Raw genomic sequence first — 25,936 nt, 5'->3', positions numbered from 1 at the left:
CCGCACTGGTGATTTAGCAGCAGGTTAAGGATTTGTACCAGTGCAACTATACTAGTGCTATACAAATAAAGTGACAGTGCAAACAAAGCCTGGTTTCCATTAAAAGTTGATATCAGCACAGTTACAGCACACCAGGGTGTGAAAAAGCCACTCTGGAGCACAGTAGCTATGCTGCTCTAACACTTGGTGTAGGCACAGCTAGCTACCATCACTAAGGTAGGTGACATTCTTATAGCAACAGAAAGCCCTCTTCTGTCACTGTAAAATGTATCTATAGTATCAAGTTATGCTGGCATAACCACAGCACCAGAGCTGGGCCACTGCAGTCCCCATAAATTAGAGATACCTTAAATGTGAGAGTCAGGTTAAGCCCCACTGTTCCTCTTCTCCCACATACTTCACTCTGACACACACATTTTTCCATCACATGCTATTGAACAAGGCTCCCCATCCCCTTTGCTACCTCACCACAAGCCCCAAAACACTCCTTACCTTAATTAGTCTTCTGGGGAGTAGTGCAGTGTTTTACTGGCCCAAAATTCCTACACTCATTGAGAGGCATTAGTAGAGAGACCTGCACTGCTACCTAATGAAAGAAGTACTCAGTGGAGAAAAAACAAAACAAAACTCACAGTACTCTACCATTATGCTGCTTCCCTGCTATTTACATTTTTGAACCCCAGCTAAACCATAGACTGCTTTTTTCACTACCTTGTGCCTCATCTAGTCATTTACACCTGTGCTAAGTGAGTGTAAACCCCCACCCCCACTCTGCACAGGTGCAAATGACTGCACAACATGAAAAGCAATGGCCAGGCACGGTTCTAAACAGCCCTGCTCACAACAGAATATAGTCACAAATCTATTCAAATTATTAATTAAATCTGTAGTAATTTCATTGACTTTATTTTGTGAGTATACATTTATACATCAGTGTGGATTAATGACCTATTGCATCACCAGTAATTGCTATGATTTAGCATTATTTCCATTATAAATCTCCCTATCCTGCAAATCTGCATACACATGCTTAATTTCCTTACCATAAGTAGTCCTACCACTATGTTGACACCTGCATAAGTGTTTGCAAGATTGGGGCCTTAAATTTCATCCATAAAGTCAGCTCTGCCACAAGAATGACATGATACAACACTGCTGAGTAGCCTTGTTCAGATGCAAAACAAAGATAATTTCAGCATCTCAGAAACAGAATTAGCCTTTGTCTACACTGCAGCCTATGTCAGCAATATTTACCATATGTCACACAGGGATGTGATTATTCCACATAAGCATTTGTGCACGCAGCGCTATGTCGGTGGGAGAGCTTCAGACTAACACAGCTACCCCTTTAATATATATATTAAATCATATGAATGTTTTTTAAAAGTCGTTTTCCACAAAGATCATATATGCATCTGTTCCCAAGAAAATGTATGAATTACATCATTCCAAAAACTACCGGTAGTTTGGATGAATCAATAAAGGCAGAAGCATACATGAAATATACACAGAGACATACAAAAATCATCTGCATGTATGTATATGTATACACATACATGTAATACATAGAAATGTGTATCTGTATAGCTACACACATAAAATTGTATATATATAAATATCTACAGAGAGAGAAGCAGTTTTATCATGCCGTGTGTTTATACGTGTTCATTATATAATGCAGTATACAGATTAATGCTATTATGCAGTGTTACACACACAGAAAATGGCTGCACAATTTAGCCGTGGCCTGACTCAGCTATGATTCCTAGTGCAAGCTGTAGTCGAAAGCTGCTTTAACACCAAACACGAAAAATGTGCCGTGCGTGTCCCAAAAGAACATGTGCTCCAGGTGAGGCTCGAACTCACAACCTCGGCATCGCTCTGCTCTGTACTGCTGTATAAGTACCGCGCGCTAACCGATTGCGCCACTGGAGCCCTGACACCATGTCTTTACGAACGCTTTATCAATGGTGCACCCGGGGGCGGGGAGCGGCGTCAGCCTCCTGCTCCGAGCCCCGAGCCGCCGCGCGGACACTGCTGGGGGGAGGAGGCGCGGTGCAGAGGCGGGCCCGGCCCTGTGCTGGGGGCAGCGCCTGGCGGCTGAGCCAAGCAATGGGCTCGGTGCAGCACCGTGTCGGTTCCCCCCGGTGCTCCGCTGCGGGGCGCTGCAACGGGGGGGCTGGTACAGCGCCGTGCCCGGCTGCGGGGCGCTGCACCGGGGGGGCTGGTGCAGCGCCGTGCCCGGCTGCGGGGCGCTGCAACGGGGGGGCTGGTACAGCGCCGTGCCCGGCTGCGGGGCGCTGCAAGGGGGGGCTGGTACAGCGCCGTGCCCGGCTGCGGGGCGCTGCAGCGGGGTGCCCGGCTGCGGGGCGCTGCAAGGGGTGCCCGGCTGCGGGGCGCTTCAAGGCAGGGGGGGGGGCTGGTACAGCGCCGTGCCCGGCTGCGGGGCGCTGCATCGCAACGGGGGCGGGTGCACTGGGGGGGGGGCTCTGCGAGGGGGCTAGTGCAGCGCGGTGCCCGGCTGCCCCCTTTAGCCGCGGGTGCCGGCACCTGGCAGCTCTGCACCCCGCCGTAGCGGCCCCGGCTAAGCTCCCGTGCCGCGCGGGGCCTGGCGTGGTGCAGAGCCGCGAGCCCGCTGTGACATCGTTCCGGCTCCACTGTGGAACGAGCCGGGACCTAGAGCCGGCTAGTGGCCCCCTGCCCGGGGCAGCTCGCTGTGCGCTGCAGCGCCCTGCTCCCCTCAGCTAGTTCCCCATCGGATGGTCGCTGCCGCCAGCCTGCAGCCCCCAGGGGTGAGGCAGGCGCTCAGCCCCTTCAGTGCCACTGACGGCTGCTCTTGCACACCAGGCTTTGGGTGACTTTCTTTTCCTGAGAGGAAATCATCTGAAATTTCCCACGTCTCCATCCCAGCTAGGGTGACCAGACAGCAAATGTGAAAAATCAGGGTGGGTATAATAGGAGCCTGTATAAGAAAAAGATCCCAAATTGGGAGTGTCCCTATAAAATGGCGACATCTGGTCTCCCTACTCCCAGCAGCAGCCTGTTAGGGCAGGAGCTAAATATATCCCAGGCCCAGTCAGAGAGAATCACTTTTTATACTTTGGGGGTTCCCCCACCCCCTTCTTCACCTTAAACAACTTTGGAAACTTGTGTCCTGGTGCAGGTAGGCACTGTGAGTTAGGCATTACTTCTGAGGACCACTCCTGGACCATGTCCTTTCCATAGCCTTGCTGTTTGCTTGGATGGTTGGTTGTGGATTTTTTTTGCATGGGATGGGATATTTTAGAGGGGCTGTTGGTTGTTTTTTTAACTTTATTTTCTCTTTGCACAGTCTTTTAACAGCATAAGGGACTAAGCACCTGTTACTGCTCCCATTAACTAGAATAGAGAGAATTGGACTCTGAACAAAGAATTTCTTTGCTACATATGCAAATAAAATATTTCATTGCTGGTTTAAGGTTTATTGGCCCAACATTTGGGCAGCATTGAAGTGGCCTATGTAACTGGACATTATTCTCCTTAATCCTGAATTTAGTTTTTCTTACCAAAACAAATGATGAAACAGACTAAATTAACCACACAGTCCAGAGCAACCTTATTTAGAAAACAAAACAAACCTCAAAACCAAAGATGGTGGTTCTCTCCACAATCACTTCCTGGTTCGCGCTGCCTATTACAGTCCTGAAAGCATGAATTACACTGAGAATTGGAAGAATCTTGTAGTCTGAGGCACTCCTAGAGCAAGTTAACATTTTTAGTGAATTCAGTGCTAATGAGATTTGTGAGATATACAGGTACAGCAGCAGGGCAAGTTTGTCCATATCTCACAGGTTCATCATCTACACCAAGGATTTGAGGAAATTCTCCCATTATTGCTCTGTCACTGGGATGAAGTAGCCTTTGGCATTTTTATCACTGTGTTGTGTCATCTAAACTTCCTCAGAGACACTAACTTGTCTACACTAGCACATCCACCATTGTTAGAATTGCCAAAGCTACACTGCCACTAGGTGTAAGAATGTATGTGTGTAGACAAAGTCTCAGAGGGCGAGAAAGCAACCCAGTCATCTTGTTCATTGAATTCTTGGATTCTCTGCAAAAATTGTCATTTATGAAGAAGTCACTGTTACCAGGTGAACCTCCCAACTCCCCAAAGGCAGCTTTAATTTATGCTTCTCTTGTTTGTGGGGTGAGGAAAGGCAGACAATGAGAAGGATATGATTAACTAGTTCATAATGTCCATTTACACCCCTTGCCATGTCATGTTCCTTTTCTGTCCCCCATAAACTTTTGCGTGACCAGAAATAATGAGATACTTCACCTTTTTGGAAAAAAAGAAAACATTTTCAAATAACTTCCAAGACAGACGCTCAGAAGTTACTGGAGTTGTATAAAATAAGAAAATATGCCTAATCCTGCCCACCTTCAAGTCAATGACAAACTTCCCATTGTTGTTTGCAGTACTGATGTAGCCATGTTAGCCCCAAGATATGAGAGAGACAAGATGGGTGAATATCTGTTATTGCACCCACTTGGTGAAAGAACCAATCTTTTGAGCTACAAAGAGCTCTTCTTGACTACATTGAGAGCTAGAATAGGCTCTTAAATTACGCTTCCAGGATACATGCTGATAGTTTAAAGCCCATAGGGCTAAATTCTACCCACTGTTACACCTGTGCTACTCCAATACCCTTAGTCTTTGAGAAAGCAGGTGACATAGGAAAGGAACAACCAACAAAAACAAACAAAATACCCCAAGCAGAGTTTTTACCCCCAAAAGGACCAGAAACACTGTGAAGTCCATTAGGTACTTCACTGCTGCTAATTATTTTATGGGGAAGGCACTCAAATATGTGGCAGTGATGGGTGGCAGAATAAAATTGTAAGCTAAATAACTATTTCCTTCTGAGCATCTCCTGTTGGCTGAGACTAAGGACAAGTCTGCACTAAGGATGTAAGGGCTAGTCTACACTTACCAGCCGGGTCGACGCGGTGAGTTCGACTTCTCGGAGTTCGAACTATCGCGTCTAATCTGGACGCGATAGTTCGAACTCCGGAAGCGCCGCGGTCGACTCCGGTACTCCACCACTGCAAAAGGCGGTGGCGGAGTCGACCTTGGAGCCGCGGACTTCGATTCCGCGGCGTCTGGACGGGTGAGTAGTTCGAACTAGGGTACTTCGAATTCAGCTACGCTATTCACGTAGCTGAATTTGCGTACCCTAGTTCGACCCCGCTTCTTAGTGTGGACCAGCCCTAAGAGTTTAACTGATAAGCTTGATGTTTATCGGTTTCTGTTAACAGTTAAACTCCGCCCAGGGTCCCAGCTGCTGCCCTGCACCCAGAGTCCCAGCTGCCACCCCGCTTGCTCAGAGTCCCTCCCAGCTGCCAGCCCCCATGCCTCGGGCTTTGCTGCCTCCTGGCATCCCTGCGCACCTGGCATCCCTGCTGTCACACCATGCTGGGGCTCTGCTGCCCCAGTTCCACAGCCAGGGTCCCTCCTGGTTGCCAGTCCTGTGGCTGGGGTCTTTCCCGGCTGCCAGGGTCCATCCCAGTTGTTGGCCCCATGCCAAGGGTCCTGGCTGCCACCTGCTGCTGCCTGGCATCCCAGCGTGCCCAGAGTTCCTCCAGGATGTCGGCCCTGCACCCACGGTCCATCCCAGCAGCTGGGACCCCAGCACGCCGAGATGCCAGGCAGCAGCAAGGCCCCGGGCATGGGGCCGGCAGCCGGGATGCTGGCGCAGGCGGCAGCAGCAGGGATCCCCAGGTGCGGGGGCAGCAGTGGGAATCCCCAGGTGCGGGGGCAGCAGCGGAGCCCCACATAAAACATAAATGTTTAACCGAGTAACCCATAGAATTGTAATTAGTTATATGGTTATTGTTTTTACACATTATTTACATCCCTAGGCTACACTTAAAAGGCTGCAGCTGTGCAGTGAAGACACTACTACACTGACAGGAGAGCTTCTCCCGTTGGCTCAGTTAATCCACCTTTGTGAAAGGTGATACCTATGTCGACCATTAACATAGCACTGTTTATATTTGGGATTTGATTGGTATAATTGTGTCACTCAGAGGTGTGGACTTTTCACACCCCCGAGCAATGTAATTATACTGATGTAAATTGGTAGCATAGATCTGACTTAAGATGTATTGATCACAACTTTGCCAAAAAGCTCTGTATCCTATTCCCACCCACCACCAGCGAGAGGTCAGTTGCAGTAATTGCTTATTTTCTCTGTTGCCAATAGAGTACACCTAAATTCCCTCTAAGCTGCACAGGTGCGCAGCAGGCTATCAAGGGCCACACAGGTGGGGAGAGGTTCTCTCAGCCCAGCCCTACAGGAGCTGCCACCACCAGGGAGAGGTGCCTCTCACCCAGCCCTGGGCTGCTGCGGTGAGAGAGGGCTGGGGAGAGTTCTCTCTCCCCGACACAGCCCCAGGGCAGCCTGTACCCCAAACCCCTCCTCCTTGGCCCCACCTCAGAGCCTGCACCCCCAGCCAGAGCCCTCAACCCCCCTGCACTCCAATCCTCTGCCCCAGCCCAAAGCCCCCTCCCACACTCCGAACTTTTCGGCCCCACCCCTGCCACACATCACCTCCATACTGGTGCACATAACAAATTTCATTCCGCATATGGATGGAAAAAATGAGAGGGAACACAGCTGGAATATATTTTTAGTAATGCTCATATTATTGACAGCAAAACAGCTGTACTGTGCACAAATGAGAAGAAATCTTGCCTACATGAAAACAAGTCTCAAAAGCAATGGTGGATTAATGAAATAGTTGCCGCCCCCAGTCCCATATGAATTTGTTTTAGTTATTTTACAAATTCATTTCAACTAAAATGACTCTAAATATCATTAAAATAATTGAACATTTACAAGTTTTATTATAAATAAAATTACAAGTACAGAGGACCCTCGCTTGAACGCATGTCTGTATAGCGCAATTTTGCTTATAGCGCGGGACTGCGCATGGATCCAAAACTGAGAACTGCTTAATTTCTTCCTTCCGGTTATATTATTAATATTTAGGATTCTCCTGAGTATGTTTAGTAAATGGCTTCGCACCATCGTTGGTGGTTTCAATACATGCTATGATTGGTAGAATCGCAGCGTCACTGATGCCGCGATTACAAAAATGCTGCTATTATAAATTTGCTGCCCCTGCAAATTTGCCTCCCTAGGCCTAGGCCTTGTCAGCCTAGGCAATAATACGCCACTGCTCAAAAGGCCTCAGCTCTCTAATGAATCAGAAGTTGCAGAGGAGGCAACTGCTTGGAGAAAGTCATATCAAACTGTCACTCTGAGTCAGTATGTCAAACTGGTTGGAGATCTATTTTATTTTATTTTAAATTGACGTCTGCCACTTGCTAAGGTGTAAATACTTCATTGGTTCCCAGGCAAATGGAGTTTGCCTGCTTGTTGTTCCTTAGTGGTAGCAATAGTGGTTGGTGTGACATGTCAAAATTCTTCATTTCTCTCCCCCACCCCTCCCTCCTGTCAACAGCAGTAATGAGGAAGGCACTTTCTAATAATATAACTGGCAAAGCCAATAGAACTGTCTCAGCTCTAACAGAGCAGTAAGCTGGCAATGTTTAATGGTTGATGAAAAAAGTTAACTATTCTTATTTGTCTCTTCCTATAACAGTACTGAAGCATCACTAACAGGCAAATATCTGCTGATGCAATTAAACTTAGCCTATGTCTGTCATATAAAGATAATGAAATTGACATTTTCATAGCTGCTGAGCAATTGATCTCTGAATAATTCCACATGCCTCAGTATGATGTTAGCAATCTTCTGTAACAAGAAATGGGTGTGCAGAAGGTTGAGTGTTGCTCTTTTTAAATACCCATGTTTCCAAACAAGTAAATAAAGCAACATGTCAGCATATATTTGAAGGGCCAAAATCCATGACCTGTGTATGTAAAATCCTGATACAGGCTATGTCAGCAACTTTTTACTTGCCCAAAGTCCAGAGTTTGGTGAAGAGGCCGAGAAGCTTAGCAAATAGTGAACAATATTACCTAAGAGAAGCAGAACAAACAAGAGACAACCTTGCTTTATACTAAGATAAGCGTGGTTAGCAAAATGCCAGATGGGGAGCAGTAACTGGCACTCTTATTTGAAGCTGCAAACAGACCAAAGGATTGAAAGGGGCCCTGTGTCTGTCTGTGTCCACTCCTCTGCAAAAAAAGATAACCATGCTCTCGCCACATACCAACCTTGAGTTCATGGAAGAGGTTCAAGCATGTCAGTATAAAATATGACATCCTTCCTTTTCCTTCCCAGATACCAGTGACTGCCTTTAGAAGCATAATGGACAACTTGAAAGACAGTTTCTATTGCCATGTACTTTTAAATATCTTTTTGCTTTAACCCCCAGGAATGTACCTGTTGAACAATCAGAAGGGCTACCTCATCCCAAATTAGAATTCAACATATATATTTTATACTAATACACTTATATGTTGTTTAAAAGAAAACACCGGTGTACTAAAAATATGCAGGGGCGGCTCTAGGCACCAGTGAGGGCCAGCTCCAGACCCCAGCACGCCAAGCACGCGCTTGGGGCGGTATGCTGCAGGGGGCGCTCTGCCTGTCGCCGGGAGGGCGGCAGGTGGCTCCGGTGGACGTCCTGCAGGCATGCCTGTGGAGGGTCCGCTGGTCCCGCAGCTCCGGTGGACCTCCCGCAGGCGTGCCTGCGGATGCTCCACCAGAGCCGCGGGACCAGCGGACCCTCCGCAGGCACATCTACAGGAGATCCACCGGAGCCGCGGGACCGGCAACTGCCAGAACGCCCCCCGCGGCGTGCCGCCATGCTTGGGGCGGCGAAATTCCTAGAGCCGCCCCTGGCACCAGCAAAGCAAGCACCTGCATGGGGCAGCCCATTTGCAGAGGCGGCAGCTGGCAGGGATCCAGCCTGGGAGATGAGAACCAACAGGGGGCCCTGGGAGCTGTAGTTCCTTGGTTAGCTCCCTGCCTATAGAGCCAGCCCTGGAGCAGGGAAAGAACTACATTTCCCAGCATTCCCTTGGCCACTATCAACAGGAAAGGGAGGGGGAAGGAGTATGGTAGCTGAAACCTCATGCTGCAGCTTGCTGTGAATGGAGAGCTCACTGCTAGAGCGGGGTGTCACTGTGAATGAGGAACAAGTGTGCCCAAGCATTTGAAGGCTTTGGCCCAGATATCCCCTTCAGAAGACATCCCCAGACTGGATTAGGAATACTGGTGTGACCTCACCTTGCAGCCCCCAAAGAAGGAATTGGGTGGACTAAATGGACAGTGCCCCTCTTTATCTGAAGCCTAGCAAGGGAGGTATGTGGATCCCACTAGAATTTAAAATGAAAAGTAGGGGAGGGGAGGCTCTGGACTTGGGCAGCTTTAGATACAGTACCAGGCACTTAGGAGGATTTCCACTTCTGAGCCATGGAAGCAGAAATTGACTTTTCCTTTCCAGATGTAGCTAATATTCAGAAAGGGAATCTAGCACCTGCCTTCCAGATCTGAACACCTCAAAATTCAGGAGTGCTCAAGCTCAATTTGGGCAGCTGTTACTTCATTTCTCCCAAATCAAATACACTGTAATTTGCTGTAGAAAAAGTAGGATAAAATTGAGCAAGAAATGCTTCCCAGTGTTTTTTAGGACTGGAATTGCTATTTTCAACAGCCATTGCCTTTTTTTATTATTATTAGTCTTATTTGTTTAAAAGGAAGACAGTGATATTGCATTGGCAAATTCCCCATAGAAAGAAAGAGAGGAACAAAAGAATAATAAAGGCACCTCAACTTTTCCTCATTTATGGAGGACAGTTTTATAATATGCAGCCAGATATCCTCCAATCACACAAGCTGAACATTGTTCCACTTTACTGCAGTTCTATAACCATATGGGAACCAATCCTGTCTGTGTTCTGTGCACATCCAAAATTCCTGCTGAATGACCCGCCCTGGGAGGAAGTTACCAGTGACCCAGGGCTGGGATGGAAGGAAGGTGCAGGTGGGTGAGGGGGCAGCGCCCAGGGCTGGGGCTGCACAGGGTGTGTGTGGGGGGGAGAGCCCAGGGCTGGGATAGCAGGGGGGTGCGTGTGGGGAGAGGCCCAGAGCTGGGGCAGCAGGGGGTGCAGATGGGGGGGGAGCCCAGGGATGGGGCAGCAGTGGTGTGGGGGGGGGGGGAAGAAGCCCAGGGCTGGGGTAGGGGCAGCCAAATTTTTTTTTGCCTGGTGTGGCAAAAAACCTAGAGCCAGCCCTGAAACCATGGGCAGAGACATGTAATTTTTAGACTATTGGCTACTGTGCTTGTCTTGCTGCTAGGCCTATCCAGGGGCTTGGGCTCTCCTACTCCGTCATTTCCCTCTGCCCATAAAAATTCCATATAATTCATTGTAATTAATTATTTGGTAGTGTCTCTGAGCCTAATAAGCAAAGTACCTCTCCGCCAGTGCTGTGCATAATAAACCCACGTGCTTGATTCTACATGGTGTCCATTTTGTTCCTTGATATTGTTTCTATTTCTCCCAGTTTGGCTAATTATTATATGTGACCTAATTTACAAAGTTATTAACCATTTTCACATCAGTGCTCCTTTGCAGCCACTGTTGAGTTTTACAGAACAAGAAGCCAAAAACGGAAGCTATTATAGCAAGCAGTTAATTTAATCCATTTTTGTATGTACAATACTCTGAACACCTTATGCTGAAGACTTTGTACTCTTGATAAAGTGAGTACATGATGAGTTGCATCAAAGCATAAAAACAGGACCTTTTGGTGCTTGTCGCTACTATAGAGCGGCCATAAAATCATTATTCTATGTGGCCAACTTCTAGGTGCACAAATAGGACTGGATGGTTTCAGTGCCTCCCACATGAATATATCACAGACAGTGGTAAAGTGACTGCTGTTATATTTCAAAATTTAGGGGGAAAAAAGCCCACATCATTAAATTAGTAATATTTATACTATAAAGATAGTAATCTACTGTTATACTACTTTTCTGTTGATAAGTGGCCGGTTTTTCCATTCCTCTTTGTAGTACAGTAGATTGAGCAGAAAAATTTCCTGACAAATTTAAATCCTCTTAAAGATAAACATTGCTTTTCTAAGTGGCCACTGCCGACTAACAAATTTCCACTAAAAGTGGTTTTGGAAAGCTAGAGCCTTCTTCTATCATTCTTCTGGGATTGGGGAATATTTGCCTGACCTGCAGGAAATTGCCTAACGCATTTTTAGCCTCTTTAATTGTTATTGTGCAGCTGAAAAATAGGCAGAGAGGCAGTTCCATGCATTCAGTGTAATCTCTGTTGCAATTTCTCCTTATATGAAGGCCGATAACAGGCCACAGTGGGGCTGTCTAGACTAGAGTTTGTGATTCTGTTTTAACCCATGTTAACTGATTCCAAATTAACCTAAGTTAGTTAGTTAGTAATTGTAAATGCTAGTCCAAACACTCCACAGATATTTGTTGGTGTGTTACTTCAGGCTGAATGAAATGTTTGTTGGTTGCCATGACATCAACATGTATGCACGGGTATAACAAACATTTGTTCCGGGATACTAAGACTGTTGGCTTACCCTAGGCTGAGTCCTAGGCCATGTCTACAATAGGAGTGCTTTGCTGGTATAGCTATACCACTGTACTATACTAGCAAAGCATGCCTAGTGCAGATGCAGCTTATACTGGCAAAACTGATTTTGCTGGTATAGCTTATTTCAGCCCCCTCCAGGCTACTCTTTCACCCTTACCCCCTTCTCTCCCCTCCTCCCTCCTTCCACTCCCAAGAGAAACACACGATACCAGCAAAAGTACAGTTTTTCCAGTATAACTGCATCTACAGTAGGGGCTTTGCCAGTACAGTTGTGCTGATCAGTGATTACACTATTCACAATGTTGACATAGCATTGTGTCCTGGACCAAATGTTTGTGGAGCATCTAGACTAGACTTTACACATATGGTACACATATTATCAAGTTAATTGGCAATCAATTAACTCAAACTAAAGCAGGCCCACAAACTCTAGTCCAGACATACCCATCAGGGAGTCCTGGCCTGGAGTTATGTTGGACACAGGAAAAATGGCACTTCTTGTTAGGAAGGGTTAGGTACTGTGATGTTCCCAGTTCTTAATAGGCAGGGCCTGCTCTAGGTTTTTTGCTGCCCCAAGCAATGCCAAAGCGACAAAAAAAAAACCAAAAAAACCAACCTCCTGGAATGCCACCCCTGGAATTGTGCCACCCCTAGCATGTGCTTGGTTTGCTGATGCCTAGAGCCTGTTAATAGGTGTGTAAAGCAGCATCTTAACTGTGCGTTTCCTGGTTTTCCCTAAGTTTGTGATTTGTTTTTTCTTGTAATGCTAACATTCATTTCACGGAAAAGGTGGGGAGACCTTAACTGAACATTTCCTGATTTTCTAATGTTTGATTGGGGATTGAAAAATCCCACCATTCCAGAAGCTGACAGAAAGCACTGTTGTGCAATAGCAGCCTTAAGTCCTTGTCAATGAAGATTTTTGTAAGTGAATTTCCTCTGTTTTCTATAAACATTTGAATGAGTAAGGTTGTTGAGGCTTCTGATAGCTCTCACAAAAAGATGGGTATATTCTCTTGTAGCTAGGGTGTCCTGGCTCGGTGAAAGAAATGTGGACTAGTATGACTAGAACAATGGCTACAGACAGCATAGCCAAAATCATAGTGTGACAATGTATCCCATAATGCTTTATGGGAATATGACATAACTGGAATACTTTTTATGCTACATGTGCCATATAACATATCTCTGTAAAGATTATGGTCTACTGAATACATTCATCCTATTTGTACACACAATTTTTGTATTTGAAGTTATGAACATTGGCTGTATACTTGCTTGATTTCTAAGTAAGCTTTGTAAGGCATTTGGTCAGCTTCTTTAGAAAGGAATTTGCAAAGTTAAGTGCCCAGTCAAGAAGCATTTAAGGAACAATGGATCTTGGAATGCTCCAATCCACTTAAGAAGTCTACTTGAGGACATTCAAGCTAACATGTGAACAATGGCTGCTACCTGTGGTTCTGAGTCATGCGTGGACATGTGGCTTGCCCGTGTGACTCCAAAACTCCACCATCTTGGAGCTGGATTTTGCATGAGACAGAGGAGAGGGTCTCCACCCACAAAAGAAAGTCTATTTAAACCCGTGGGAGACCCCTCCATTTTGTCTTCAGCTGGCTAAAGAGATATCCTTGGGGGTGGAGAGGCCATCTGAAAGAAACTGGAACAAAGGATAATAACCACAGGGGGTGTGAGTGATTGCTGGACCCAGACTAGAAGGAGACTAGCCTGTAAAAGGAAGCTTACTGGTGAGGTTTTTATCTGTACTCGGTTGTATTACTGTATTAGACTTAGGTGTGTTTTATTTCATTTTACTTGGTAATTCACTTTGTTCTGTCTGTTACTACTTGGAATCACTTAAATCCTACTTTCTGTATTTAATAAAATCACTTTTTACTTATTAATTAACCCAGAGTATGTATTAATACCTGGGAGGCGGGAGGGAACAGCTGCGCATCTCTCTCTAACAGTGTCATAGAGGGTCAACAATTTATGAGTTTACCCTGTATAAACATTATACAGGATAAAATTGATTTATTTGGGTTTAGACCCCACTGGGAGTTGGGCATCTGAGTGTTAAAAATAAGAACACTTCTGTAAGCTACTTTCAGTCAAGCCTACAGCTCTTAGGGGAGGCGGTTCAGACCTGGGTCTGGGTTTGTAGCAGGCTAGCAAGTCTGGCTCAAACCAGGCAGAGCAATGAAGTCCTAAGCTGCCAGGACAGGAAAGCAGGGGTAGAAGTAGTCTTGGCACATCAGTTGGCAGCTCCCAAGCGGGTTTCTGTGATCTAACCCTCACACATAGATCTAGCCTATTTATTTTGAAAAGATATGTGACTAATTGAAAGAGATTTGCCTCTGTCACATTAGAGACCTAAGTTCTGATTCCAGCTGTGTTGGAAGTGACCATTTGCAACCTCTCAGTTTTTGTATCTGCAAGTGGAAGGAATGATAGTTGCCTGCCCTCAAGGAGAGAGATTAGATTTTGGCCAATAATATAATGGTATAGCTAGACCACTGTACTGTACTGTATAAAGTACACAAAAACATTGTCACAAAAGAGATTACTGTAAAAATGCTGGCCTATTTCCTAGCCCAGTGCGCCTTCCCTGAGTTAAAGTGTAGTTTGAATGGAAGATCTGTCTCTTTCTCATCCTACAACATGCCAGAAGTTTGCAACAGAACAGATACAACTTTAGATAATGTTTTCACCCCTCAGCCAGAAGGCCGAGTTTTACTATTTCAAATGCTCAACCTTCTTTTTTGGTCCCATGCACGACACCTCTCTAGGGGCATTCCAGCAACAGACGTTTCATGTGAAAAATTAGTCAACTTTTTTTTAAAAAACGTGAAAGTTTTACCAGTAATACCAGTATAATTAAACTGATAGTGTACCAGTATAACTCCTTGTGCAGACATTCTTATTTTGGGTGGCCTTTTTTTTTGTTTTTGTTTTGTTTTGGTATAGACTAAACCACTTAAAGAGACATAAGCTAAACTGGAAAAATACACTCTCATACTGGAATAAGAGTGTCCACACAGGGAGTTATTCTGGTGTAACTGTATTGGTTTAAAGTCACACCTTAGTTTATATCAGTATGGCTTTCCTGTGTAGACAAGCCCTAAGGAACACCTGGATCAAATTACCTCAGATTTGCACTTTGCCCTTGAATATATCAGTTTTCAAGCCAATCTGGCCACATATGTATGTTTCAGTGAAGATGTAAAATTCAGCTTTAAGCAGATACCATGTTGCCACCCTTTAATTCATATACATATTATATAAAATATTAGGAAGACTAAGCTATGACAAGTAACAAGTCCTTGTAAATTTTGTACTGTTATTTTTGTCATCAATGCAAAAAAAAAAATTTAAAACTGGTAAAAAAACCACATCTATATGTTTGTTTCTTTATAAAAAGTCAGTGGGAAATCCCCAAGGAACTGAGAGTGAAAACAGAACAGAAACTACCCCAGGTGTTCAGAGAATGACAAATAGATCTGTACTTACTAATGAGACCACAGCAATGCCTAATAATTCACAACCAGTTTATCACTTCTTGTTTGCCCAACAAGCTGATGATAACAGACTGCACTCCCCCATAAGAATTTCATGATAGTCCAGTCACAGCCCCACGTTCTGTCATCAAATTTACGCAGAATCATAAACAGAAGGGGATAAATTCAGAAGTGAGTCCACATGGAGGCTAAAATGCTAAGGACCCATGTATTGCTGCCACTGGTGGAGCTTGCATCAGCATTAGCAACTGTGGGAATTTTTTGTAAAAAGAACTCTAATGTACACATAACATAGTGAAGTCCACTAGGTCTGCCCATCTAGGGAAGGACATTCCTGCTTCAAGAGAGGATGTTTTGCAAGTATGACTGCTCCCACTTTTCACAGTTCTCCTTTAAGGGTTATATTTTCAAAGGCCTCAGCCCAGCCTCCATTCAGGGCCGGCTCTAGGTTTTTTGCTGCCCCAAGCAAAATAAATTTTGGCTGCCCCCCGTCCCAGCCCTGGGCTCCCCCCCACATCCCCCTGCTGCCCCAGCCCTGGGCTCCCCCCCCAACAATCCCCTGCCGCCCCAGCACTGGGCTTCCCCCCCCCACCAGTGCCCCCACCACACACACACCTCCTGCTGCCCCAGCCCTGGGCTCTTCCCCCCACCACCACCACCTGCACCCTCCTTCCGCCACAGCCCGGGGTCACTGGTAACCTACTCCCAGGGCGCGTCATTCAGCAGGAATTTTGGATGTGCACAGAACACAGACGGGATTGGTTCCCATATGGTTACAGAGCTGCAGTAAAGTGGAACAATTTTCAGCTTGTGTGCTTGGAGGATATCTGGATGCATATTATAAGACTGTCCTCCATAAATGAGGAAAAGTTGAGGTGCCTTTATTATTCTTTTGTTCCACTCTTTCTTTCTATGGGGAATTTGCCAATGCAATATCACTGTCTTCCTTTTAAACAAATAAAACTAATTAAAAAAAAAAAGGCAATGGCTGTTGAAAATAGCAATTCCAGTCCTAAAAAACACTGGGAAGCATTTCTTGCTCAATTTTATCCTACTTTTTCTACAGCAAATTACAGTGGCTCAGTATATTTGATTTGGGAGAAATGAAGTAACAGCTGCTCAAACTGAGCTTGAGCACTCCTGAATTTTGAGGTGTTCAAATCTGGAAGGCAGGTGCTGGGTGTGTGTGGGGGGGGAGGGGGAGCTGGGGGCTCCGCGGGGGGGCACGGCAGCATGTATGCAGCAGCGTGTCTGGCACTGCGCGGAGCTAGATACGCCGGTCTGAGTGGCACGGTAAGGGGGCTGGGGGGTTGGAGAAGGAGTAGGGGATTCCGGGGGGGCAGTCAAGGTACAGGGAGCAGGGGGGGTTGGATGGGGTGGAGGTTTGGGGGGGCAGTCAGGGGCAGGGAGAAGGGGGGGTTAGATGGGTCAGGGGTTCAGAGGGGGCAGTCAGGGGACAGGCAGCGGTTGGATAGGCATGGGAGTCCCAGGGGTTTGTCAGGGGACAGGTAGGGGGTGGGGTCCTAGAGGGGAAGTTGGGGGGTCTCAGGAGGGGGCAGTTGGGGGCAAGGAGAAGGGAGGCTTAGATAGGGGATGGGGTTCCAAGGGGCAGTTAGGGGCAGGGGTCCCGGGAGGGGGCAATCAGGGGACAAGGACCAGTGGTGCTTAGATAGGGGGTGGGGTCCTGGGGGGCAGTTAGGGGCAGGGGTCCCGGGAGGGGGTGATCAGGGGACAGGGAGCGGGGGCGGGGGTTGGATGGGTTGGGGTTTCTGTGGGGGGCAGTCAGAGGGAGTGGATGGTGGCAGGGTGGTGCTAGCCTCCCCCTGGAGTGTCCTGTTTTTTGAATGTTAAAATATGGTCTCCCTACCATCCACAGTGCAGCTCTCCACTCACAGCACGCTGCCCCATGAGGTTCCCCTCCTTCCTTTCCAGTTGGTAGTGGCCAAGGGAATGCTGGGAAATGTAATTCTTTCCCTGCTCCAGGGCTGGCTCTATAGGCAGGGAGCTAACCAAGGAACTAAAGCTCCCAGAGACCCCTGTTGGTTCTCAGCTCTCATGCTGGATCCCTGCCGCCCCTGCAAATGGGCTGCCTCAAGTTTGCTGGTGCGTAGAGCCGCCCCTGCCTCCATTTGTTCACATGAAATTCTACGTACACACAGTTTAGCACACTGATACACACAAAAACCCCTGGTACTCAGTATGAACTCTGTTTATATGCACAAATGGAATTTGTAGGCAGGATTCAATTGACTTCAATAGAGTTACTCCAGATTTACACTGATATACCCCAATCAGAATCTGTCTATTCATATATATAAATTCTAGTAAATATACAAGCTAATGATAGTGCCCAAGACAAATACCTGTATTACTGACTTTGGATAATTCAGCAATAGATATCACCTTCTGAAAATTTGACTCTAAGAAAAAATTACCCCCATTTTGCTTAGTCATGCACCATCTGAGAGTTCAAAAATGTACATCCCCATTCCTGATGTTTTAGGTTTCAAAGGCAATACTGCAATATGTAGCAATGCCTTCTGCTGGGTGGATTCAGAACTGATCTACAGTATCAGGGCCCTGTACTGTTAACAGTTAATGGGGATTCTCCTTCAGCTCTGTGCTTTGGTAGCAGGAGGTTCCTAACATTTTGAGTTGACATAGTAGCAACTGTGTAGTTCCCAGGGAGCTGTGGTTTTCTTACAATACTAACCTGTTGACATCTAACCTAAATTCTCTACTTGCACTTGTGACAAATTATAAGAACGAAATGTCACGAACAAATCAGTGCATTATTCCACTCTTAAGTGCTTCGGGGGGGGGGGGGAACCGTGTGTGTGTGTGTGAGAGAGACAGACAGACAGACAGACAGACAGGCCAGATGGCTACAGAATAGTGATTCTATTGGGAACCAGGAAGTGGGTGGGTGGAAGCCCGCCCACTGCTAAATGACTTCCCCCCCATCCTAAGTGGAGTATCCACAGGGCCTGGAAACCAAATGATTCTGGGGGACAACTAATGAGATAACAGGGATGGGAGAGAGGTCAAAGGGTCAAAAGAAGGGAACCTGACAAGGACACCGAGCAGAGAACCCCGGACAACGCCCACTGCTCCTCAGAGGCATCAAGGGAGCCAGCAGATGCCTCCCAGAGGAACTGCGCCCAGATGCGTTAGCGGACGGAGGATTGGAAATAGACCCCACAGTCACAGGAGACCCCGTCAGCCAACCTCCTCTCCCTGGTTTTATAGATGGCCATTTTGGCCAGGGCTAGGAGGAGGTTGACCAGGAGGTCCTGTGACTTTGTGGGGCTGCGGATGGGGAGTGGATAGATAAGAAGGTGAGAGGAAAAATGCAACTAAAAATGTAACAGGATATCTAAGAGGAGCGGGAATAGGGGCTACAACCTGGCACACTCCAAGTAAACATGCGCCAGGGTCTCCCTCATGCCACAAAAGGGGCAGGTGTCCGGGACGGGGGTGAACTGCACCAAGTACATGCCCGTGCTCACTGCCCCATGAAGAAGCCACCAACTGATATCCCCGGTGGGCAGGGTGGAGTATAGGCTGGCCCACCAGGGCGTCTCACCCTCTAGAGGTGGCAGGAGGTCCCACCACTTTGTGTCGGGGCGAGACACGAGGGTGAGGAAGTGAAGGGTGTGGAGCACAAGAGTGTATAGATGTTTCCTTGGCACGGTCTGGAAACAAACCAGCTGCAAGTTGTGCTGCCAGCTCACGGTGAAGGGGGGGGGGGGCTAGCTGGGTCCACCGGGCAGGGGCCCAATGACAAGGTCCGGAGGGCCCGGGGTGGAGGGTGGGCGGGGCATGCCCTCTAGCAGGACCTGGTCGAGGTAGGCCTGAGCAGTGGGCGGCAAAGTGGCCCTCACCTCCTGAAGTACGTGCTGAGGAGTACGAGGCCTGGAGAGCCCCATGTGCTGAGCGAGCATCAGGGGATCCAGCCAATCTCCCCGGTCATAGTCCAGGAGGCCTCCGACTCTGGTGACTTCTGCCAGGACCAACCTCTGGCACACCGCAGGAGACTCCGCCACCTGCACACAGAGCTGGGGATTGTGTAGCAGGGGCTCCATGAGGAAATCAGCCCCCACAGTGGCCAGCACGGACCTGGTCGCTGAGAACAGTTTCCAGGTCCAGAGGAGGTCTTGGTAGAAGACCGGCAGCCCGGAGAGGTCTTGCAGAAGACCTCTCGGATGGAGATAAAGGAGCTGCCGGTCGTATCGGAGTCCTCAGAATCAGCGCAGGAAGGCGTGCGCCAAGACACTCCATGCTGGACTACCTGCACCATAAAGGAGCCTCTGCAGGGCCTGGAGGTGGAAGACGTGGACCTGAGTGTGTAGACACTTCAGGCCCTGCCCTCCCTCCTCCAGGGGCAGGTGGAGGACCCCTGCAGAGACCCAGTGCAGTCCTGGCCAAAAAAACTCCAGAATCACCACCCAGAGGTTGGCCAGGAAACCCGGGGCTGGGACCAGGGTGCTGAGCCAGTAACAGAGCATGGACAGGACTAGTTGATTGAGCACCAGTGTCCTCCCTCGGAGGCAGAGGCACCGGAGTAGTCCTGTCCATTTCCAGAGCCACTCAGTCACCCTGCCCTCTAAACCGTACCAGTTCTCCGGAGGAGACGGATGCGTGGCAGAAAGGTAAACGCCAAGATAGAGCAGCAGACCCACCCTCCACCAGATGGCCTGAAGCGCAGGTGGGAGGGAACTCGCCTGCTACCCGCCCCTGACCACCAGGCCAGAGCTCTTGACCCAGTTGACTCAGGCGGAGGAGGCTGCCGAGTAGACGGCCTGACAAGCCTCCACCTGCACCAAGTCACCCGGGTCCTGGAGCAGGAGGAGCATGTCGTCGGTGTACGCTGACAGGACTAGCCGCAGCTCCGGCTCTTGCAGCACCAACCCCGTCAGCCTCTGACAGAGGAGACAGAGGAAGGGCTCGATTGCCAGAGCATACAGCTGGTCCAAGAGGGGGCACCCCTGCCGTACTCCCCGCCCGAAGCTGACCGGTTCGGTCAGCATCCAGTTGAGCCTGACCAGACACTCTGCAGAAGCGTACAGCACCTGGAGAAAGCCCACAAACTGGGGTCCGAAGCCAAACGCTTGCAGAGTGCTCAGAAGATACCCGTGGTCCACCCTGTCAAATGCCTTCTCCTGATCCAGGGACAGGAGGGCAAATGACAGACCATCCTTACACCCAAGCTCCAGGAGGTCCCGGACCAGATACAAGTTATCAAATATAGTGCGGCCCGGGACAGTATAGGTCTGCGTGGACCACGTCTGCCAGCAGGGACCCTAGATGCAGCAAGATGGCCTTTGCTATGAGTTTGTAGTCCATGCTGAGGAGCGAGACAGGATGCCAATTCCGTAAGTCGTGGAGGTCTTCCTTCTTTGGCAATAAGGCGAGCATAGCTCGCCTGCACGAAAGAGGGAGGACCCCGATCTGCAAGGACTCGGCCCATACAGTGACTAGGTCTGGGCTGAGGACATTCCAGAACACACGGTAGAACTCCACGGTCAGCCCGTCCATGCCCGGAGATTTATTGGTGGGCATGTGGCAGAAGGCTTCTGAGAACTTGGCCAGAGTGAGAGGCAGCTCTAGCCAGTCTCGGTCACCCATACTGACAGTTGGGAGTCTGTCCCAGAACACTTTGCAAGTGTTAGGATCGGTCAGATCCGGGGAGAAAAAGCCTGTATAGAAGGCCCGGGACCTCCCACACAGCTCCGCTGGATCCGTGAGGGGGGTGGCGTCCTCCGCCAGGAGGCAGGTAACATGCTTCTTGGGCCCCCTCTTTTTCTCCAGGGCGTAGAAGAAGTGGGAGCCGCAATCCATCTCCTGAAGGAGGCGGATGCGGGATCGAACAAAAGCACCCCAGGCCCGGTGGTCCTCGAGGGCCCGGAGCTCCTCCCGCTTCTCCTGGCACATTCCACAGAGGGATGGATCCTTGGGGCTGGTGGCCAGACGCCTCTCCAGCTCTAAGACCTCCCATTTCAACTGCTCTATCACCGCATCCCTCTGTCGGCTAGCTCCCCAGGTGTAGTCACGGCAGAAGAGCCAGGCGCCTACCTTCCCCATGTCCTACCATCACTGCACCGAGGGAAAGGCGTGCCTCTGCCCTCGCCAGGTCAGCCAGAACTCCTGGAAGGATGCCACAAAGCCCACATCCTCCAACAAGCTGTTGTTGAAATGCCAGTAGACCAGCCCTGGCCTCTCCGCGCAGAGAGAGACTGTCACAGTGGCTAGATGGTGATCAGAAAACAGGGCCTGTCAGATGCTGGAGGAGTGGACCCATGAAAGGTGGAAGCATGACAGATATGTGCGGTCCAACCGATGGGCCTACACCTGGACAAAGGTGAACATCGAGACATCGTCTGAATGGTGGTCATGCCAGACGTCCACCAGGTAGTGATGGTCGGTGATCTCCCGGAGGACGTCCGTGGCTGCCGGACACTGCTTGGTCCCTCCAGCACCTGCAGAGCCCCATCCTACAGCCCCAGGTGTTCAATGTTGCAAAGTGGATGGGTGCCATGAGGAGAGCTGGCGGGGACCTCACCGGCAGAGATGCTCACAGCCCCTATTGGGCTGCGCAGCAAACTGTGACCTATTCCGTGGGTGAGGAGGGAGTCACAGAAGCTGCAGACCTGCTGGTAGGCTGTGGCAGCCTGCTTCCCAGTCCTCTTACCCTCCCCCATAAGGGCCCTCATGGCCCAGAGGATTTGATGGAAATCCCCCCCATCACTGGAGAGTAAGCTGCACCTTATTGCGGGAGCCACGGATGTCTTCTAGAGACTCTCGCAGCTCCTCTCACAGCGTATGGCTGGGGGGGGTCCACTGGACTCTGGCTTGCCTCCAGTGGGGCCCCTGTCCGAGCCCCGTGGCCTATCAAGATGGGCAGGCAGGGGGTGGACCCCCAACGTGGCACCCAATGGGCTGGCACCACATGGCCCGCCTCAGACTCCGGGTCAATGGGGGGCGGTGGAGGGAAGATAGCAGACCCTAGTGGGTCGGGACAGGGGAACATAAAGGCTGCTCCCTTTGGGGTCATCCTCCGGAAAGGGGAAGGGGGTGGAGATGGCCCCTGGGGTGGCAATAACATCACAGGAGCTGGAGGGGACAGGGACGGGCCTGACTTCAGGGGCAGGGCCAGAATCAGAAATAGGGGCAAGGCCGGAGTCAGGAGTAGAGGCAGAGAAAGGGGTGCTAGTGGAACTGGGAACCTCAGTGGCCAGGCTACTGGGTGGTGGGACCACACAGTTGGGCTCAGGAGTCTGTAGGATGGGAGGGGGGCCCTCCGTGATGCCAGGCTCATGCTCTAAGGTAGGTGGTATGGCCATGGCATCCCTAGGTGAGGTATCAGCGATATGACCCCCCATTCGGGAAGGAGGTTGATTGCCCCACAGCTACAAGGGAGTCCTCTGGTGACTTGGGTCCCAGCTGCATGGCACTGGCCGTTGCCTCAAGAGGCTCGGTAGCCGCTGGCAGGGTGCCATCTGCAGCCAGGTTGGTGGAAGAGTCCAGGGGCTCCTTGGAGGTGGGAACAGAAGCAGTGGTTTGGGGGACGGAGCACGGGAAAGGGGGGCAAGGATGAGGTCGCCCAGATCGAGGCCTGCTGGCAGAGGGTCGTCCTCCCCCTGGGTGACTGGGGTCGAGCCAGGGCCTCGATCTCCTCATAGATGGAAGGGAGATTGCCTTCCCCCACCCCGAGGTTCTCCCCGCTAGCACCCAAAGCGATGCTCGCCTTGGGGCTCACAGGGGCTTCAGATGGTAAGGGGGCAGGAGGGGCTCCATTGGGGGCCTCCGTGGGAAGGGACTCCAGTGGAGGCGCGGTGCTTCTCTCTGGTGCTGCCACGTCTTTCCCAGCCGGCACTGGTGGATGGAATACATCCATGGGCAAGGCAGAAGGCTCGGCATCGGTGCCCCTCTTCCTGGTCTTCCAGGGGGCCGCCGCATCAGCTGGAAGGAGCGGAGCTCGAGCCTTTTGCTTGCCCTGCTTCCCCTGCACTAGGGCCCTGTTGGGAATAGAATGTGAAATGCTGAGATTGTTTAGGCTTCTGGGACGAGCCGATAACGCTGGAAATTGTGTATAAAGGGCTAACCTTGGGTGCGCTTTTATCGGCCAGCTAACTGTAAATAGGATGATAAGTTAAACAGGTGTGTAGGATGTTAATTAGGATGGGGTTACAGCTGCGGCTGTGTATATTTAATTAACCAATTAGCAACTGTTTAATTGCTTGCCATAATGGGATATAAAAGCATGCTAAAAATAAATAAAGAACTCTCTGCTTATGATCACATGGGTTGTCAGACTCTGTCCCTGCTCCTCTGCAATGCAACAAAGCCCAACCTTCCATGGTATCATCTGGGGGCTGGCTAGCAGGGGTCAGGTCGGGGGGCAGGGGCGATGACTCAGGGAGGTAACATTGGGGTGGCATGAAGGAGGGAAGAGTCCCCCTGGGGCGGGCCCTCTCCCATGCCCGGTGGTACCCTCGCTGCACCCACCTCCACAGGCCCCGCCAGATTGCAAGCAATGGAGGCAGGGCCTCTCCCACTCATCTGGGCACGCTGGGGGAGGTATCCCTTGGGCCCGAGCGGGAGCAGTGGTGGTTTGAGAAGGAGGAAGGGCAGTTCTGGGTGGTGGGCAGCCAGGGGCGCCGGCAATGACAAAGCCAGCGCCCTGTCAAGGCTTGGGGGTCCCAGACGCACCTCCATGCTGGCCCAAGGGACAGGCCCTCCATACGTGCCCCATCGCCCGGCCGAGGTAGCACCGGGCATCCCCTGTTGAATAATGCACCCAGTCGCGGGCCTCCTGGTAGGGGACCAGGAGAGACCCCTCGAGTGCCTCTTCATCACACGCCACCTGCTGACAAAATGAGAGGATGTGACAGAGGGCGGGGTCTTTGCAGCCCAGCAGGACAGGGCTAACAATGGAGATGGGTTTCCCTAGGGTAGAGAGGGCAGGCAGCAGGGCAGCATTGGGGAGGAAAGGAGGTTAGGATCACACGGACACCCAGGTCCTCTAGCGGCTCCAGGGGGATGAACACCCCGCAACCACCAGGCCCTTCTCCATCACCTCCTGGGTGGCGGCCTCCAATGCTAGGAAGAAGATGACCTTGCCGTACATTTTGGATGCTGCTACGATGGCCGTGGGTCCCACCACCCTCTCCAACACCCGCATGTAGGCTTCTATGTGGGGCGAGGCGGGCACCAGGAGGCAACGGATGCTGTGCTTCCTGGTCAAGGTGGGGAAGGGGCCCCGGACGATATAGATCAGGGGTCAGCAACCTTTCAGAAGTGCTGTGCCGAGTCTTCATTTATTCACTCTGATTTAAGGTTTTGCGGGCCAGTAATACATTTTAACCATTTTAGACGGTCTCTTTATAGAAAGTCTATAATATATAACTAAACTATTGTTGTATGTAAAGTAAATAAGGTTTTTAAAAAGTTTAAGAAGCTTCATTTAAAATTAAATTAAAATGCAGAACCCTCAGACCAGTGGCCAGGACCCAGGCAGTGTGAGTGCCACTGAAAATCAGCTTGTGTGCCGCCTTTGGCACCCATGCCATAGGTTGCCTACCCCTGCTATAGATGGTAGCAGAGGTGGTGTTTGGAAGAGATGATGTAGCAGCAGGCAGGGGGGCTGCCGCCACCTGGGCGTATGCCCTGGAGGCGGGGGGAGGGGTACCCGTAGAGCTAGGGGAGGGAGCAACCAGGGCCGGCTTTAGGCCAATTCCCTGGAACAGGGCACCGCGCCTAAGAGGGCCCCGCTCCGGGGTCTTCAGCAGCATTTCGGTAGCGGGAGGTCCTTCGGTGCCGCAAAAGGCCTGGAGCAGACCCCCCCACTGCCAAAGTGCCGCTGAAGCCCTGGACTGCTGCCAGGTATTCAAATCGGGCCCCGCAGGTCATAAAGCCGGCCCTGGGAGCAACAGGGAGGGACACCATGGCTGGTGGCAGAGCCACGGCAGTGGGGGCAGCCCCTGCCATAGAGGGCCCAGTCTTTTAGGCGGGGCCCTTACCCTTCTTTTTGCCCTGGCCCTTCCCACCGACTGGGGGGGGCTCCCCCAGAGTTGGAGGGGGCGAGGGACGTGGCAGCAGCGGAGATTACCCGGTGCCCACTGCTGTCAGCACCCCAGCAGGGGCGGTAGCAGGTGGTTCGGCAGCTGGGGTCGAGGTGGAAGCCTGAGCGGTCGATGGGGGGGGGCAGGCGGAGGAGGGGCAGCGGGGTCTGCCTGAGGGGTCCCACCTGCCTTGTCCCCTGCCATAATGAGAGCGGGGGGAGGACAAACACCAGAGGGAGGAGGGGAAAGGCGGCAACCACTCCTCCCTGCTAGGCTGTAGGCACGGGAGGAGGGCGCCAGATGGGGAGGGCTGAATGGGAGGGGGCTATCAGGAGGTGCTGGGGGGGCGGATCAGTCACCAACTCAGGATGGAATTCCGGCTCCTCTAGTTGCACTAGGAGAATGGGGGATAAAACAGCATGGGGGGGTGCAGTGAAACAGGGACAAACTCAAACAGGGGAGGGGCACAAGCACACAGGAGGGGGCATGGGCACATGAGGGGAGGGGCTAATCAGGGCAAGGGGGGCCACAGGGGGAGGGGAACAACCAGGCTAGGAGTGGGGCAGAAGAACCCAGGGGCTAGCTTCAAGGCTGGGGCAGGGCAAACACACAAAAGCTGCAGATGGAAATGGGCAGGACAGACAAACTGAAGCTAGCGAGGTGAGCTGGGGCAAAGGGGAGGGGCAAAAGGCTGTAAGGGGCAAATAGCAAGGGGCAAAGCTAGGGGCTTGCTGGGGGGGGGTTAGTCCAAGGGGAGGTACATGCG

General features: G+C 50.4%; 1 long non-coding RNA gene and 1 other non-coding gene across 3 annotated transcripts in view; both read right to left on the bottom strand.

Moving 5' to 3' along the window:
- Positions 1-606, bottom strand: part of LOC123367580 — a 134,636-nt gene extending 134,030 nt beyond the window's left edge. For both annotated transcript variants that reach the window (XR_006578540.1, XR_006578539.1), the window contains exon 1: positions 493-606. This is a non-coding gene — a long non-coding RNA (uncharacterized LOC123367580). The remainder of the gene's footprint in view (positions 1-492) is intronic.
- A 1,235-nt stretch (positions 607-1,841) lies between these two features.
- TRNAI-UAU lies at positions 1,842-1,935 on the bottom strand. Its single transcript has 2 exons — positions 1,898-1,935; positions 1,842-1,877 (listed from the first exon to the last, which is right to left on the bottom strand). It is a non-coding gene; the product is annotated as a tRNA-Ile (tRNA).
- Between the last annotated feature and the right edge of the window lie 24,001 nt (positions 1,936-25,936).

The sequence above is a fragment of the Mauremys mutica genome, chromosome 3 (assembly GCF_020497125.1).
Source record: "Mauremys mutica isolate MM-2020 ecotype Southern chromosome 3, ASM2049712v1, whole genome shotgun sequence".
In the NCBI taxonomy this organism is placed as follows: Eukaryota; Metazoa; Chordata; order Testudines; family Geoemydidae; genus Mauremys; species Mauremys mutica.
Note: the sequence above shows the minus strand (reverse complement) of the source record. Positions and strands in the feature narration are given on the sequence as shown.